We start from the raw sequence: 19801 nt of genomic DNA on the forward strand, positions 1-19801 counted from the left end.
CCCAGAGGAGAATTTTGCAGATATAAATTATTTTGGATTTGAGCATTTGGTATGTGGCTAGCTTTACATCTTTAGAAAACAATTATTATTGCTTGGAAATGTTAATTAAATGGCAGCACTTTCTACAAATCTCTGAGAAGAGATTTTTATACTAGCAATACAGCTAAGGTGAGAATTCAGATATACTATCTAGAGACATTTAGCTAGTCCTTCTCCAACTTATTGTAAGAAATGGTTTTAGGGGGTTGTTATGGGAATCAGAACCTTCTACCTCTAGTTCACTAGTTCAAATGTGGTTCTGGCCAGTAGTGAGTGAAACTCATTATTATTGGAGACTTAGCAATTTAGTTTATTTGATGGAATGAAGTGACTTTATCCAGCCAAATTCTAGGACACAGGGGCTTTAATCACAAAGCTTCCTGGCATTAATTAGCACATTTAGAATAAGTCTGGCTATGAGGCAAAAAGGCATGATAGGCTTTCTCTCTCTATCAATAAAGGAAAATGGAATCAATCTCTCTGAAATTTCTTTGAGGCTATACCAATAAACCTGATGTCTTATTGGGAACTTGAATTCTCCTCTACTCATTAGATCAAGAAGGATTTGTCACCAATGTTTTTTCAGACCTGAGTAATTACTTTGTGTCTTCTAGGATGAACTCACTGAATGTACATTCCCTTCCCATTTTATTTCATCATCACATGCCCTGACAAACTCTGTCCCTGTGTTCTGAGGAAAATTCATTGGGCTTTTAATTCCATGTACTCCTTATAAATGAAGTCTTTTTTTCCTTTCACAGAATTGTAGTTTTAGAAGGTTCCACAGAGGCCTGCTACCATTGTCTTCAGATAATACTAATTACACATTATCTTTATTAGAAAGACTGAATTTGTTACTTATGTAAATATGGAGTACAAAGTCCTTAAACAAGTTTAATTATATGATTTAGGGGGGAGAGTTTGTATTGAGTGGAGGAAGTCCATGGAGATGGTATGGGACTCAAGATCAAGGAAGTTACAGGAGTAGGATATATAGATTTGTGAATCATTCAATAGAAATAATAAAGAAATGAATGGGACCTGAGAGGTGACTAAAAAAATAAAATGAAGAGAGAAAAGAAAAGAGTACAAGATAGAAGCTTTGGGGACATCCACTGTGACTCAGCATGGTATGGATGATGAGTCAGTAGAGGAAAATGATGAGTGATCATATATGTAGAAGGAGAATTTATGTAATGTCACAAAAATTCAGAGAGAAAAGATGAATGAGGAATTATTAGTCAACAATACCAAATATAGCAAAAAGGAAAAGAAGGAAAAATCTTGATAAAAGACTATCAGATCTGGCATTAAGGGATTATTGACAAACTTTTAAAATAAGTAGTTTCATTTAGTTCAAAAGATATAGAAATAAATTAGAAAGGTATCTGAGAACCAAGTAAGCAGAGAAGAAATGGAGGCAATGAGAGGAGTTTTTTTTCCCCCTCAGAGTTGGAGAGAGAAAGGGAGGAGTCATATAGGATAATAGATTGAAGGAATAGTTTTGAAAGATTTTTCTTGCTTTTTTTTAAGGATGGGGGGAGATTTAAAGATATCTCAAGACAATAGAGAAGGAATCAATAGGGACAAATTGAATATTAGAGGAGTGGGGATTTTTGAAGAAGCAATCTTTAGAAGATTGGAGATGAGAGAATCAAGGATACATGTAATAGCATTGTTATTGGCAAAAGGAAGACCAGTCGGTATCATATCAGAGCATAAAGGGTAAAAATGGGGGAAGGTGACATCATGGATTTTAGAGATGAAGGGAAGGTGAAAAGAGAGGTCATGGTAAATGGTCCTTATCCCAGTAAAGCAACTTCTATAGGGAATGAGAAAGAAAAATTAGGGAGAAATAAAAGGATTGCTTTGTTGCATTGAGGGGCCACTTCTGTCTAGTTAAAATAATAATAACTGTAGTAAATATACATAGTAGGCATAGTTGTTTGACTTTGTGCAGCTTTATTCAGTAGTTCATTAGTAGGAGCAGAGAAGGAAGATGGTGGGAGTAAAGTTTGGGTTTGATGGGAGATAAGCAAACAATAGGGTAAGGGATTTGAGGGTTGAGGAGAGTATAATTGAATTACCTAACATTTTATATAAACTAAGAAAGGGAGAAAGTGCAGATAGAGTATAGCTAATGATTTGAAAAAGTATTTGGAGGTGGAGGATGGAAACCATCTCAAATATATGAATAATAAGTTTAGGAGGCATGGTAAGGAATAGGGAGATAAGGAATAATAAGAGGTTATGGTTATATAGAGGAATGCCAGATGCATTTTTCTTACTCTATAATTTTAAAATTACATTTTGTTTTCCCAATTACATGTAAAAACATTTTAAAATTCATTTTTTAAACTTTTTAAAAAATTATTTCTCTCTTTCTCAACCATCTTCGATCATTCCCTCTCATCCCTATGATGGTAAGCATTCTGATACAGATTTTACATGTGCAATTACAGAAACCATTTATCTATATTAGCCATAGGAAGGAAGGAAGGAAGGAAGGAAGGAAGGAAGGAAGGAAGGAAGGAAGGAAGGAAGGAAGGAAGGAAGGAAGGAAGGAAGGAAGGAAGGAAGGAAGGAAGGAAGAAATGAAAGAAAGAAGGAAGGAAGGAAGGAAGGAAGAAATGAAAGAAAGAAGGAAGGAAGGAAAATACAATATAAAATATGTTGGTCTGCATGCAGACTCCATGAGGTCTGTCTTTGAGGGTAGATGGCATTTTTCATCTTGAGTCTTTGGGATTGTCTTGGATTCCTCAGAATAACAAGGTCATGCATAATTGTTTCTCAAGAAATATTGTTATGACTGTGTGCAATGTTCTTCTAGTTCTGTTCACTTCACTTTGCATCAGTTCTTATAAATCCATGTTTTTTTTAAATCATTCTGCTTCTCTTCTCTTATAGTACAATATTATTCCATCACATTCATATATTACAACTTGTTCAACATTTCCCCAATTGATGGACAATCCCTCAAATTTAAATTCTTTGACACCACAAAAAGCACTGCAAAAATATTTTTGTACAAATAAATCTTTTTTCCTTTTTAAAAAATATCTTTGGGATATAAGCCTAGTATTGATATTACTGGATCAAAATATGGACAGCTTTAGAACCCTTTGTGGATAGTTCTAAACTGCTCTTCATAATGGTTGGTTAAGATCACAACTAGAAAAACAGTACCCTTGTATCCCAGCTTTCCCATATCCTTTCCAACATTTAGCATTTTCCTTATATGCTATGTTTAATGCCAGAGGTTTTTATTAAGAAATTGGAATTCTTATTGGAAATGTGAGATAAAGCATACAACCAGTACAGTAGATTCTAGGATCTGGAAGAAAATTGAAGAATTAGGAATATAGAGAGCAGGATAGAGAATCAGCATGAGTATTAATTTACTAGAATAAGGACAGATGTTGAGGAGAAAGATAGTGAGACAGATGCAGAATATTTTTGAAGGAGAGAGTATGAGTGATATGTTACTCAGCAGCCTACTAATCAAATGAACTTCTAAGAAGGAGAAGTTGATGATTAATAGCAACTATGGGACAATATGGAAGGGACATTTGAGAAAAAAAAGGTATTCCAACTCCTTCCTAATATCAGTGTATCAAGGTAACATGAGTAAAGATACAGTAAGGATTAAAAGGATGATCAGAGATGCAATGTTGCATGGGGAAAGCCATGTCTTAGAGTAAGTAGATGGGAGAAGAATGAGAGAAAGAGGTGTAAAATGAAGGGAAACATGAATACTATAGAAGCTATTCCAGAGTGCAAAGTGAAAGAGTGGGGAAAGACAATGGTGGACATGGTTGTGTAGGGTTGTGAAGAACTGAGGTAAGAGAATGAGAAGTAAAAAGAGTGGAAATAATTTACTCCTAAATAATAATTAAATAATCCAAGGATAATGAGAGCAACAAGTGCTGGTGGCTGATAGAGCAGTAAGGAATGAAAAATTAAATATAATGTCTAAAGTGTCCACAGGAAGGTATCCAACAAAGGTCAACATTTGGGTCTTGGACTCAGCTTGTTTTTCTGATCTGACTGTCTGAGAGATGGTGGTGCATCAAGTTCAGAAGAGGATGTCTTTTTTTGAGAGATACCTAGAGAGACAGAGACAGAGACAAAGAAAGAGATAGGTATAGAGATACAGGGATTGATAGAGATGGAGATACATAGATATAAATAAGAATAAATATAAATAGATAGAGATATAATTGTATATGTGAACAGATATAGATATAGATGGAGTTGCAGCTAGGTGATGCAGTCGATAGAATGCCAAGCCTACAGTCAGAAAGACAACTTCTTGAGATCAAATCTGGCCAGACACTTCCTTACATTTGTATGATCCTGGGCATGTCTTTTAGCCCTCTTTACCTTAGTTTCCTCATCTGTAAAATGAAAAGGAGAAGGATATAGCAAACTACTCCAATATCTTTTCCAAGAAGAAAACTCCAAATGGGATCATCAAGCATTGGACATGCCTAAAAACAAGTGAAGGATAACAATAAAAATTTGTGAATATAAACAAATATCTAAATATAGATATGAATATAGATAAAAGAATAGGCATAACTATACAGATATAGATATTATATAAAAACTATAAAGCTGTTGAAAATAGATATATGCACAGATGTTTACAATATACAAGAAAAATTGGAAGGTATTCTTAGAAGGGAAAGAACTAGTAATTGGGGCAGGGGCAGAGAGGCATGGGAGGCATACTATAGAAAATAATTTTAGTAGTTTATTTATTAATATAATTTATTTCCAGATATCTCAGCCCCCCCTGTCTCCTCTCCACACCATAGAAGGCATCCTCCAGGAAAATATATGTATATATAAATTATATCTTTTGTGTTTCCATTTTTTGCTCATTCTCTGGAGGTGAACATAGATATTATTATATAAAAGGTATTATTAAAGTTAAATCTTGAAGAAATCCAGGGATTCTCAGAGTCACAAGTAATGGAAGTGAGGATTCCAAGATTGGGCCAGACTAGTACAAAGGTACAAATGTGGAAAATGGGCCATCATGAATGAGCCAACTCAAAATATATATTAAATATCAACAAGCATATATTAAGCAATGATTACATGCCAGGCACTATGTAAGGAATTGTTTCTTTCTCTCAATGGATATTCTAGAATGGGAAAAGCTTCTCCCCATTCTGCCACCAATGACTGTGATATAAAGGTTATCAATAAAATATATTTAATGCACTTTGCTAAATTTTGTAGCATACCAGGCATGGTAGCATCTTGGATGTGTTGTTATTGTATCTTATGTATTCATTTTCCAGACTCATGGTCATGTTACTTATTGACTATTGTATTGCTGAATCTTCAGTCCAAAGTACAAGAGAATTCCTGAGCAGGACATTACCAGTCAGTGTCCCAGCTCACACCTTGTCAGACCACATTCCTTTCCTAGTCGCATGTTGGATTAATCTCCTCCTCTTCGATTTAGTGACTGTCAATTCAACCAATGTTAAAACCTATGCCATGTCACGTATTCACTAATCACCTCCCACTCAACATTCCTAAAATCTCCAATAAAAGTTGGGGAACACATGTGAGTCTTACTCTTGATCCTCTTGCTGCTCTAGCTTCTCTTGTTCCTCATGCCCTCTTGTTTCTTGCAATGCTGTTGCCTCTCATATTTCTCATTACTCCTCTTGCTCTCTTGCTCATGAGAACTATTATCGGAGCTCACTGCACCCCATGTGTTTTAACTTTTCTCTGAGTCTTTATTCCTGTGTTTCTTCCTCTATATTATTTATTCATCCATCTTCGTTTAGTCTCCATTCTCCTTCTCAGGTCACCATCCACAAGTGAGTTGTGTACCACAAGTGAGTTGTGTTCATTATTAGGAACTGCCTGCAGTTCCTACAAAAAAAAAAAAAATTATGGTTGGACTTGAATTTTGATCGGTGATCACCTGGGATTTAATTTCTAAAATCTCAAATTGAATTACTAAAGTAAATGGAATTACTGGTAGTTTATTTACATTAGAGGGAAGATGTTAGGGATGAGAGAAAAGGGAAGAGAGGACAGTTAGAGCTCTGGTTTCCTCAGAGTCAGGCAGAAATTCTAAGCCCCAGTCAGGGGAAAGGAGTCTCAAGACAATGGGCCTTTCTCGGAGGTTCACACCTCCAGAAAGGCAAGGAAATTAAGTCAGGGTTTCATTCACTATGGTGAATGTCTAAAAGGAACACACTCTGAGGTCTTCTGCAAGAGTTCCTCCAGGGATCCAGTTCCACAGCCAAGTGTCTTCACTCCAAGTGTGACTGTCTGTCTTCCAGTATCTCCTCCAAATGACTCTTCTTCACTCCAAACCTCAGCGACTCTTCAATCCCAGTCCAACTCCAAGTGAGAGAATCTTTATATCCATCTTGATTTCTCCTTGTGTGCCTCTGTTTCTTCTATTTAAAGATGTTTTTCTCTTGTGTCACCTCCCAAAAATTTTATGTCTACCAATCACATCAGATGCTCTTCTCCAGGACTGCCCACTCAATGTATGAAATTGGTGTCACAACTTTTGTAGTTAGTTAACACCTTTTTGTGGTTAGTTAACACCTTTTTTGTTAATTCACACCTATTTGTAGTTAAGATGTGCAGATCTACTTTAAATACTGAGTTAATGCTTTGGGTATTAAAATCTAAAGATAGACAGGGGATTACAATTCACAATAAAGGAAGAGCTAAGTACCTTCATTGTTACAATCAGGAGATAGTCAAATCCAATTTTCACTACTTTTTTTTTTTGTTTACTAAAACCCTTACCTTCCATCTTGGCATCAATACTGTATATTGGCTCCAAGGCAGAAGAGTTTTAAGGGCTAGGCAATGGGGGTCAAGTGACTTGCCCAGGGTCTCACAGCTTTCACAGCTTTTAAAAGCAAATATACACACATTCATGTTCTATCCACTCTATTGTTCATTCAACTACATAACAGGCTGGACAATAACCATTTATTTTTTCTTTATCTGCTTTTTTTCATAAATAGATAGTTGATGCAAATTCTTTTGAGTGAACATTTATGCCATTCAGAAGACTCTACAATTTTGATATAGTTATTTTTTTTGAGACTTTAAATTGGAGCAAAGTCACTGCTGATCACTAAAAGCACAGGGGTTTAATTTATTTTTTCTTTTTAAATCTGTAATTATCTTTTCAATTTTTGAACTTTTTAATCTTTTTCTCCCTCTAGACCTCTCCTATCACCAAAAAATAAGAAAAACAAAATCTGGGTAACAAATATACAGTCAAGCAAAACAAGTTCTCATATTAGCCATTTCCAAAATTGTATGTCTTCTTTCTAAAGATTTATTCTATCACTTCTCTGGGTAATGTTCTTCTTTTTTATTAGGGGGTGTAAATTAAAAACCTTTCTTAACATAATTAATTCAAAATAAACTGGGAACTTATTGCCCTGGATTTTGCAACAAAGATGGAAATATCAAGTGTGCTATGGATGAGCTATCACCAATTCAAATAAGCATATTATTTACCATTTTCTAAAGTGTCCAGAGAAAGCATGTATACTCCCTTTTTAAAGTAACATATTCCAAAGTGTAATATTCATGATAGTCATCTGGCAATTATCAAATAATCTACCACAACCTTTATTTAAACATCATAATATAATGATGACCTTGGATCCAGGAAGACTTGGGTTGAAAACTTATTCCTGACACCTACTAGTTTGGTGACTCTGGACAATTACTTAAACTTTCTTGGTCTCACTTTCCTTATCAGTGAAACAAAGAAATTGATTTCTATGTCTTCTAAATTTCCTTCCAACACTAAATCTAGTATCCTATAATTTTCTATCTAAATTATAAGATTTAAGACATTCTTTTATTTGTGATTTTGTTGGTTTTCTTCCTTAAAGACATTTTAAAAACTGATAATGTTTCCATATTCCTAGAAGAATTCATAACCAAGCTACTAGTGACTAGAAACTAGCAAGAGTCATGAATTTTTTAATGACCCATGGTAAGAGAATCTAAACATTCACAAGCAAACCTGATTAGAATGGGGCTCATTTTTTCCCAATGCAATTATCACTTTGACTTTAATATTAGTTGTTAAGGAGTGATGACCACTGTGTCTCTGAGACAGAGACTGCTTAAGAGCTAGATAGATATTTTGGTCTTTGGTGTTCCCCTCTGATTCTTGTAGCTTCTAGATTTGTAATCTTTGCTATTATGAGGAAGTCATTTAAGCCTTTGGAAGTTCAGTTTGCTTCTCTATGAAATGAAGATTGCACTACTTATATTGTCTACTTCAGAGTGAGTTGGATTGAGGAAATAAAATGTAGCAAATATTTTCTCTAAATATAATCTATAGTTGATATTATCAATACTGTTATTATTAATTTTTCTCCTGCAAAGAAAGAATTGAAAAATAGCACTAGATAGTAAACACAGCACTTGACCTGGAGTCAGGAGGCCCTGGTTTAGAACCCTGCTTAAGGCTCCTATAAATTATGTGACTGAGCAAATCAAACCACTTCTTGGGGAATTAGTTTCCTCATCAATAAAAATTGGAATCAATTATCTTGAAGGTCCCTTCTATTTCTAAATTTCTACTCTGTAATTCGGTGAATAAAGAGAATAATTATTTAATGAAGGGAATTATCCAATTCTAACTATGTCAGTGGGCATCCAAATCGATAGAACACTGGACCTAGAATCAGAAAGACTCAATTTTGTGAGTTCAAATCCAGCCTAAGATACTTAGTTGCTGTGTGACCTTAGGCAAGTCACTTAACCCTACTGATTTTAGTTTCCTCATCTATGAAAATGAGCTGGAGAAGAACATGACAATCCACTTTTTGCCAAGAAATTAAGACTTGAATAAATAATAAATGACTAAAAATGACTGAGCAAGAACCTCAAAAACCATTAAAGAAATAGATCAACCCTGCAGGCTCATTGACATTTCACTCGGGTTGGCTTAAAACTTGATAAGGGGGCAAAAAACTATATTAAGAAGAATTGAGTTTAAGTAGACATTTGTTCTTCCTCAAGAACTACACAGTGGCTACGTAAAATTAAATCAATACTTCTTCAATTTATCAAAAAACATCCTTAAAAATGTGATTATGAAAGTATATAAGGGAGACTGGAAAGTTATAGGAGCTAAAAAAAAAAGGAGAAGCTTTGAGTCAATGATGGGTAACACCTCTTCACATAGGGGAAACACCTCAAAAAAGGGATTAAGGTGAAGAGGACAATTGGAGTCAAATGAGTAAAACCATTATGATTTAGCATCTTGGGTCAGTTGAATAAAACCACCTTAAGATCTGAACCAAGGAACCTTCATGGGAAGTCTGGAAGTAGTGATAAGGTATTAAGGTAGGCACTGGTAACCTTGGGTAACTCTCCAATTCCCTTCTTCCACCTTTGTTCTTGATAAACATGGGCCCTCTAGCAACTGAGATAAGCAAAAACATACACCTTAGGGAATCAGAGAAACAGATAGGCTGAAGCAATTTGCCCTCCACCTAAAGGAACATTCTCCCAGATTATTCTGTGGTGGTTGGCATCTCCAAATGTAGGTAGTTGGATTTTCCATTCCTGACAGGAATGGACAGCACAGTTTCTTTCCTTTTCTATCCCATAAACTATAAGACTGCTGACTTAATAGTTATGCCATGCTCACTTATGGCCTCAACAAAACCAGCTTCACATGGCATCTACTCCATTTTTTACTTTACATTCAAGATTTGCAAACATAAATTTGGCATAAGAAGGAATGTTAAGCCCCAGAGTGGAGATGTATTTATGATATTTACAGACAAGGAAACATAAAGAACTAATCCAAACCCTCCATTTTAAAGATAAGCAAACAGAGACCTGGGTCACAGAGATATTAAGTAGAAGTTCTTAAATTTTACCCAGGGCTCTGACTCCAAATGTGATACCCTTTCAACAACACTTTACTGCTCCCAAACCTTTTCTGAGACCAGTATAATAGGCACCATGGTGCAGTAGAAAGTATTAAATTTGGAGTAATGAGACTTCAGTTCAAATCCTGCCTCTGCTGTTTAGAATGTAACTTCTGGCAAATCGCTTCTTTGGGCCTTACTTTCTCCTCTGTAAAAAGAGAAAATTGGACTAGTTGACCTCTAATTCCCTTTTCAGCAATATGATCTTATTAGTTCAGACACCAAAGCTGGCACTTATTTGTCCTTTTAGACATTATTTAAATTGGTCATTTTCAAACATTATTCCTTGAAAACAAAGATCATTTTCTTTTCCTCCCCTCCCCAAACCTCCCATAGCTGATGCACAATTCCACTGGGTATCACATGTGTTCGTAATTTGAACCCATTTCCATGTTGTTGGTATTTACAATAGGGTGTTCATTTAGAGACTCTCCTCATTCATGTCCCTTCCACCCCTGTAATCAAGCAGTTGCTTATCATCAGTGTTTTTACTCCCACAATTTGTCCTCTGCTTGTGGATAGTGTTTTTTCTCCTAGATCCCGGCAGAATGTTCAGGGACATTGTATTGTCACTAATGGAGAAGTCCATTACGTTCGATTGTACCACAGTGTATCAGTCCCTGTGTACAATGTTTTCCTGGTTCTACTCCTTTCGCTCTGAATCACTTCCTGGAGGTTGTTCCAGTCTCCATGGAATTCCTCCACTTTGTTATTCCTTTTAGCACAATAGTATTCCATCACCAACATATATCACAATTTGTTTAGCCATTCCCCAATTGAAGGGCATTCCCTCATTTTCCAATTTTTTGCTACCACAAAGAGCGCAGTTATGAATATTCTTGTACAAGTCTTTTTCCCTATTATCTCTTTGGGGTACAAACCCAGCAGTGTTATGGCTGGATCAAAGGGCAGACAGTCTTTTATTGCTCTTTGGGCGTAGTTCCAAATTGCCCTCCAGAATGGTTGGATCAATTCACAACTTCACCAGCAATGAATTAATGTGCCGATTTAGCGACATCCCCTCCAGCATTCATTACTTTACTTTGCGGTCATGTTAGCCAATCTGCTAGGTGTGAGGTAATACCTCACAGTTGTTTTGATTTGCATCTCTCTGATTATCAGAGATTTAGAGCACTTTTTCATGTGCTTATTAATAGTTTTGATTTCTTTGACTGAAAACTGCCTGTTCATGTCCCTTGCCCATTAATCAATTGGAGAATGGCTTGATTTTTGGTTCAATTGATTTAGCTCTTTAGAAATTTGTGTAATTGGACCATTGTCAGAGGTTTTTGTTATGAAAAATGTTTCCCAATTTGTTGCTTCCCTTCTGATTTTAGTTATATTGGTTTTGTTTGTACAAAAACTTTTTAATTTGATGTAGCCAAAATTATTTATTTTAAATTTTGTGACTCTTTCTATGTCTTACTTGGTTTTAAAGTCTTTCCCTTCCCAAAGGTCTGACATGTACACTATTCTGTGTTTGCCTAATTTACTTATAGTTTCCTTCTTCATGTTCAAGTCATTCACCCATTCTTAGTTTATCTTGGTGTAGTGTGTGAGGTGTTGATACAAACCTAATCTCTCCCACACTGTCTTCCAATTTTCCCAGCAGTTTTTGTCAAATAGTGGGTTTTTGTCCCAGAAGCTGGGCTCTTTGGGTTTGTCATATACTGTCTTGCTGAGGTAACTTACCCCAAGTCTATTTCACTGATCCTCCTTTCTGTCTCTTAGCTGGTACCAAATTGTTTTAATGATCGCTGCTTTATAATATAGTTTGATATCTGGGACTGCAGGCCACCTTCATTTGTATTTTTTTTTTCATTATTTCCCTGGATATCCTTGATCCTCTGTTCTTCCAAATGAACTTTGTTATGTTTTTTTCTAAATCAGTAAAAAAATTTTTGGAAGTTCAATGGGTATGGCACTAAATAGATAAATAAGTTTGGGTAGGATGGTCATTTTTATTATATTGGCTCATCCTACCCATGAGCAGGTAGTAGTAGTCTCTCAGTAACTAAGGATGATGATTGTCTTTGTGTGCTTTCATCTGTGATATAGATGAGTGTGCATAAAGACACTTGTGCGTGAAGGAGATTTAAGTGGAAAAGTCAATGCATAAGGACAGTCCCACTCTCTCGGCCTGGGTCCAGTGGCCTGGGTCCAGTGGCATGAAAAATCGTTATCCCTGGAGACTTCCTCAGCTGCATTGGATGACCGTGTTGTCTTTTGTGCTTCAACATTCCCTAAGCATTCCACAGTGCTTTGCTGCATCACCCTCTCAGCCCTTGAACTTTCTTATTGGTTTCTTCCTTCTGTTCTACTGAAGTACTCTTCACATGATGGGTGAGCAAAGCCTTAGTTCACCAGGGGTCTAAGACCCGATGGCTACCCTCACAAAGTTTAGCTGGCCTGTCAAAGCTGTTGCCCGGGGTGTGACGGCTGCCACATGCTAGCAGCTACTAGGAGCCACAAGTGAGAGCTGGGTGTCAGGTGAGGGTCAGAGGTTGGAGAGCTGCCCTAGGAGGGCATGACAAGCCCTCCATACCAGAAATACTAACCCTCCCTGAGCACCCCATACACCCCAATGAGCAGGTAATATTTTTCCAATTGCTCAAGTCTAGTTTTAGTTGTGTAGAGAGTGTTTTGTAATTGTGTTCATAGAATTCCTGTTTTTGTCTCAGGAGATAGATTAATAAGTATTTTATTTTGTCTAAGGTGATTTTGAATGGGATTTCCCTTTCTAATTCTTGCTGCTGAGCTATGTTGAAAATATATAGAAATGTTAATGACTTATGCGGGTTTATTTTGTATCCTGTGACTTTGCTAAAGTTGTTGATTATTTTGAGTATCTTTTTAGTTTCTTCTCTAGGATTCTTTAAGTAGACCATTATATCATCCCCAAAGAGCAATAACTTGGTCTCCTCCTTGCCTATTTTAATGCCTATAATTTCTTTTTCTTCTCTAATTGCTACTGCTAGTGTTTCTAGTACAATGTTAAATAATAGAGGTGATAATGGGCTTCCTTGTTTCACTCCTGATCTTATTGGGAATGCATCTAGTTGATCCCCATTGCAGATGATGTTTGCTAGTATCCTATTTAAGATTTTTGCATCTATATTCATTAGGGAGATTGGTCTATAGTTTTCTTTCTCCATTTTTGATCTGCCTGGCTTTGGAATCAGTACCATGTTTGTGTCATAAAAGGAATTTGGTAGAACTCCCTCTTTGCTTATTATGTCAAATAATTTGTATAATATTGGGATTAGCTGTTCTTTGAATGTTTGATAGAATTCACTGGTGAATCCATCAGGCCCTGGGGATTTTTTCTTAGGGAGTTCTGTGATGGTCTGTTGGATTTCTTTTTCTGATATGGGATTATTTAAGAATTCTATTTCTTTTTCTGTTAGTTTGGCAGTTTATATTTTTGTAAATATTCATCCATTTCACCTAGATTGGTATATTTCTTGCCATATAATTTGGCAAAGTAATTTTTAATGATTGCCTTAATTTCCTCTTCATTAGAGGTGAGTTCCCCCTTTTCATCTTTGATGCTATTAATTTGTTTTTCTTCTTTCCTTTTTTTAATTAGATTGACAAGTACTTTGTCTATTTTGTTTGTTTTTTTCAAAGTACCAGCTTCTAGTCTTATTTATTACTTCAATACTTGTATCACTTTCAATTTTATTAATTTGTCCCTTAATTTTTAGGATTTTGGTTTTCTTCTGGGGTTTTTTAATTCTTTTGCTTTCAAGTTTTTTTATTTGCATTTCCAATTCATTGATCTCTGACCTCCCTAATTTGTAAATATATGTACTCAGGGATATGGATTTTCCTCTGAGTACTGCTTTGGCTGCATCCCATAAGTTTTGGAAGGATGTCTCACCATTGTCATTTTCCTCAATGAAATTATTAATTGCTTCTATGATTTGTTATCAGAGTAACCAATTTTGGAGTATCATATTATTCAATTTCCAATTTATTTTTGATTTGGCTCTCCCTGTGATCATTATTTTTATTGCCTTATGATCTGAAAAGGTTGGTTTATTATTTCTGCTTTTCTGAATTTCTTTTCCATGTTCCTGTGACCCAATGTGTGATCAATCTTTGTGAATGTGCCATGTGGTGCTGAGAAGGAGGTGTATTCCTTTTTTGTCCCTATTTATTTTTCTCCATATGTCTATTAAATTTAATTTTTCTAGGATTTCATTCACATATTTTCCTCTTATTTATTTTTTATTTGATTTATCTAAATTTGAGAGAGGTTGGTTTAGGTCTCCCACTAATATGGTTTTACTGCCTATTTCTTCCTTCAATTCTCCTAGTTTCTCCATTAGAAATGTGGGTGCAATGCCATTTGGTACATAGAGGTTGATTAGTGATATTTCCTCGTTGTCCATACTCCCTTTTAACAGAATACATTTACCTTCCCTATCCCTTTTAATCAGGTCTCTTTTTGCTTAGGCTTTGTCAGATATCATGATTGACACTCCTGCCTTCTTTCTATCAGTTGAGGCCCAGAAGGTCTTATTCCATCCTTTAATTCTGAACTTTGTGAGTGTCTACCCACCCCATGTGTGTTTCTTGAAGACAGCATATGGTTGGGTTTTGGATTCTAATCCATTCTGTTATTCGTCTACTTTTTATGGGTGAGTTCATCTCATTCACATTCAAACTTATGATTGTCACTTGTGGATTCCCTGGCATTTTGATATTCTCCCCTAATTCTGACCTTTCTTCTTTAGCTATAATATTTTAAACCAGTGATTTACTTTAGGTCAGTCCCCCTAGTCTCCTCCCTTGATATGCTTCCCTTTCTAGCCCCTCACTTTTTGTTCCCTTCCCCTCCCCCCTCGCCTTCCCTACATTTTTTACTCCCTCCCCCTCCTCCTCCTCAATTTCCCCTTGTCTCTTACCCTGTTGGATAAGATAGAATTCAAGATTCCAATGGATCTAGATGTTCTTTCCTCTCAGAATTGATTTCACTGAGATTATGGTTTATGCATTACCAATTCGCACTCTCTTCCTTTCCTTCTTATAGGAGAATTATTCCCCTCCCCTTCCCATGTGTATCTTTGTGTGAGAAAGATTATTTTATTTAGTTTTTTTTCTATTTCTTGAAGTATATCTTAGTATCATCAACAATTCCCCCCTCCCTTTTTCTTTCTTTTCCCACCCCCTTTCTCCATATCGTCTTGATACCACGATCTTTCCCTGTGTGTGGGTCTTCTAACTACTCTAATGATGCAAACAATTTTTAAGAGTTACACATTACATTTTCCCCACATATTAGTATATATAATTTGATATAAATGTGGTCCTTATAGAAGAGAGTTTGAATAAAAGAAAAAGATAACATTTTTCTCCTTTTCCCTTTCTTTGATATTTACCTTCTCATGTTTCTCTTGCTCTTTGTGTTTAGATGTCAAACTTTCCACTGAATTCTGGTCTTTTCTTTGCAAATACATGGAACTCTCCTATTTTGTTGAATGTCCATACTTTCCCATGGAAGTATATAGTCAATTTTGATAGGTAGTTGATTCTTGGTTGGAGACCCATTTCTCTTGCCTTTCTGAATATTGTGTCCCATGCTTTGCGGTCTCTTAGCGTGTTCACTGCTATGTCATGTGTGATCCTTATGGGGGCTCCTCTATATCTGAAATTCCTCTTCTTGGCTTCTTGTAGGATTTTCTTCTTTTCTTGGAAGCTCTTGAATTTCGTAATTACATTCCTGGGAGTTGTCTTTTGGGGAGTAAGTAGAGAGGGTGTTCTATGAACCCTTTCTTTTTCTATTTTTCCCTTTTGCTCGAGAACATTAGGGCAATTTTCTTTGATAATCTTTTGTAGTATGGCATTGAGATTTTTGTTTATCTCTGTTTTTTGGGGTAGACCAATGATTCTCGTGTTGTCTCTCCTTCCTCTGTTTTTCTGGTCTGTCACCTTGTCAGTGAGATATATTATGTTTTCTTCTAATTCCTTAAATTTTTTACTTTTCTTTATAAACTTTTGCTGTTTTGCAAGATCAATGTCTTTCAGTTGCTTAATTCTCATCTTTATGGACTGGCTTTGCTTTTCAGATTGGTCCACCCTTTTGTTAGAGGCTTCCAGCTCTTTTTCCAATTGTGAGGTCTTGTCTGTCAGGCTGCTGACCTCTTTCTGAATTTTTCCTCATTTTTCTTGCCAGAAGGTTTCCATCTTTTGGATAAGCTCCAATTTGAGTTATTCCAGATCTTGTGGATAATTTCCATTTTGGGGGGTATGTTTTGATTTTGTTTGAATTTAATCATCTTTCTCTTCTGTTCTCTGGGGTTTAACTCCATAAAAGTTTTCAATAGTGACTTTTTTCCCTTTCTTCTTGGAGGTTTCCTCTTAGGCAGTGTGAGCCATCCCTTCAGTGGTTTTTCCCTTTCCTTTTTGGTCAGAGGTCTGGGTGATATGGACCGGTTTTCTGTGGATTTAAGTTGCCTCAGTCTAGTTCTTCCCAGTCTCTGTGGTTTGTTAGCACACACACCCCCATGCTCTTCTCTCCAGTGTGCAGGAATCTCCTGTAAAACCACTCCAAGGGGTAGATCTCTGGTAGTCTCTGTCAGTTTCCAAGGACCCTGGCATGCCCCCCTCCCCCCACTACAGTGAGGAGCGGGGCTTTGGCCTCAGACAGTTTCTACAGTTTCTCGAGACTCCAAGCTGTTCGCAATTTGCAAGGGCCCCCATATTCTGAGTGCTCTCCGGTGTGCAGGGTTCTCCAGTGAAACAGTCCGCAGAGGTATTTTCCTAGTAGTCCTCCTTAGCTCCGAAGGACCCTGTTGTATGCGTGTCCCCCCAGACAGAGACATTCCTCACTCACTCTCTGGCCCTGGTGAGTGCTCTGACCCCCTACTCTGGTTCCATGGGGGAAGTAGGGGTGGGGAAGGGCAGCTCAGTGCATATTTTTGTGCAAGCTTTTCCTCCATCTTATAGTGTGGAAATGTTCACTCCCCACGTACCTTCATTACTGTGGCGTACTGGAGAGTCCCTCCGTTCTTCCAAGGATGATTTTTATGTTCTTTTGAGGTAGTCTATTTCGTTCCGTGCCGGGGAGAGGAAGTGATTCACGTCTAGATTGCAGCCATGTTTACCCGGAAGCAAAAGCTGGCACTTTTAAAGATAGCTATGACCTACTTAACTTCCCTAAAAATAGAACACCAAAAAGACGGAATAAAAAAGCATTTACTTAGCACCTATTATAGGTTATATGAGATAGTTATGTGGGGAAGTGGGTAGAGTCCTGGGCCTGGAGTCAGGAAAACTCATGTTCCAAGTTCAAATCTGGCCTCAGATAGGTATTAGCTATAGATCTATGGACAAGTCACTTAACCCTGATGGCCTCAGTTTCCTCATTTATAAAATGAGATGGAGAAGAAAGTGACAAATGGCTCCAATATTTCTCCCAAGAAAACCCTTTATGGAGTCATGAAGAGTCAGACATGATTGAAATGACTAAACGGCAATAATAGGCTAAATACTGGGGATACAAATACAAAAGTGAGATAACTCCTCCTTACAAGGGGATTTCATTCCCCTTTTAGCTGTTCTTTTGGCTTCTTTGACTTGGGCTCTATGCTTCATCTGCTATCTCACCCTAGGACATCTATCATTTTCCCTGTAGAATTCTCAAACTGAAACACTCTTCTGTTCTTTTTTTAACTTTTAAATATTTTATTTATTTATTTAAAATAACTTAAAGTATTAAACTAATTTAAAATATTGCTCAGCTTCCCCTGCTCTGTGATTCTTTGGCAAAATCAACCACTTATGGATTGGATGATCCTAATTGTTGAGGTAATTCAGATAATTGACTTTTTAAAAAATTCTTACCTTCCATCTTAGAATCAATTCTGTTTATCAGATTCAAGACAGAAGAGCAGTAAGGGCCATGCAATGAGGGCTAAGTGACTTGCGCAGGGTCACACTGCCAGGAAGTATCAAAGGCAGGGCTGGAACCCAGGACCTCCCATCTCTAGGCATGGCTCTCTCTCCACAGAGGCACCTAGCTATCCCCCAAACCATTGTTGACCTTTAAAAAAAAATACTGTGTATTGGTTCCAAAGCAGAAGAGCAGTGAGGGATAGGCAATGGGGGATTAAATGACTTTCCAGAGTCTTTTTGAGACCACATTTGAACCCAGGACCTCCCATTTCCAGTCTTGGCTCTTGATTCACAGAGCCACCCAGTTGTCCTTTATAATTGACTTTTTTGAATAAGCTGCCTCAATTTGATGAGTGACATATTGTCTATGTATTTAAATACCCTCCTACTATTTCATTAATTTTAGGATCAATATATTTAAAGATGGTATTGAGAAATCAAAGTAGAAAGTTATAACATTTCTTAGAAGTATATAGTTTAGGGCCAGGAAGGTGACTTAGTGGATTAAGAAGCAGGTCCAGAGAAGGGAGGTCCTGGGCCCAAACCTGGCCTCAGATGCTTTCCAGTTTTGTGACTGGATCTTTTGCTCTTTTGCTATGTGGCCACCACCTCCATTTTGAGGAGAAACCCAGGCTCAAAAGTTATCATTCCCCTTTGAATTTTCCCAGCTTTCACATTTTGCCTCCTTCTTCAGTCTTCTACTCTCCCCTACTCCCTTATGCATCTTTTTTTATCCCCCACTGAACTGTAATGTCCTTAAAGTCAGAGACTTTAAGTCCTTTTTGCTAGCCATATCCCTAGCCTACTGCATAGAGTAAAAACACTGAATGAATACCTGTTGCCTTGCCTTGGTACCTCATAAGTGGAGGCAAGATTTTCAGGGAAGTAGTAGCCAGGTTTGGAATTTTGGTCTGCAGAGATAGAAAGATTATGAGCACTATGATTGCCATAATGTAGTAGATTTTATAGCCTTTCTATGGCAAAGATAGTATAGATTTAAGTACAATTTTCAGAGAAAGAGTCAGAAATAGTTTGTCAACAAGTATTTAAGTACTTATGATATACTAGGCAATGGACTACGTTTTGAAGACATACACACACACAAAGGCAAAACAAATATAGGACACAAAACAGTCCCTCTTATCAAGGAGCTAACAATTCAGTGGAAACACTACATTCAGATGATTATGTATAAATAAGATATAGACAGGATAAATTAGAAATAATTGATAAAAAGGCTTCCTTACTTCCAGTCTCTCTTGAGATTACAGAATATTGACTTGGGGTCAAGTGGTTATCCTGATTAAGCTGATAAGAAACAAAAAAGGAAGGAAGGTAGGTAGGAAGGAAGGAAGATAGAAGGGAAGAAGGGAAGGATGAAAGGAGGGAAGGAGGGAAGGAAGTAAGGAAAGAAGGAAGGGAGGGAAGAAGGGAGAAAGGAAGGAAGGGAGGGAGGGAAAAGAGAAGGAAAGGAGCGGGAGGGAAGGAAAGGAGGAAGGGAGGGAGGGGGGAAGGAAGGGAGGGAGGAAGGGACTGAGGAAGGTAGGAAGGAAGGAAGGAGGGAGGAAGGAAGGAAGGGAGGTAGGGAGGAAGGAAAGGAGGAAGGAAGGGAGGGAGGAGGGAAGGAAAGGAGGAAAGGAGGGAGGGAAGAAAGAAGGAAGGGAGGGGCAGGAAGAAAGGAAGGGGGAGAAAGAAAGGAAGGAAGGAACAGAGGGAGAGAAGGAAGGGAAGAGGGAAGGAAGGAAAAGAGAAAGGAAGGAGGGAAGAAAGGAAGGCAGGGGGAAGGAAGGAAGGAACAGGGGGAGGATGGATGGAGGAAGGAAGGAAGGGAGGGAGGGAAGGAGGAAGGAAGGAAAAGAGGAAGGAAGGAGGGAAGAAAGGAAGGCAGGGGG

This window comes from Monodelphis domestica, chromosome 2, assembly GCF_027887165.1.
Source record: "Monodelphis domestica isolate mMonDom1 chromosome 2, mMonDom1.pri, whole genome shotgun sequence".
Classification (NCBI taxonomy): Eukaryota; Metazoa; Chordata; class Mammalia; order Didelphimorphia; family Didelphidae; genus Monodelphis; species Monodelphis domestica.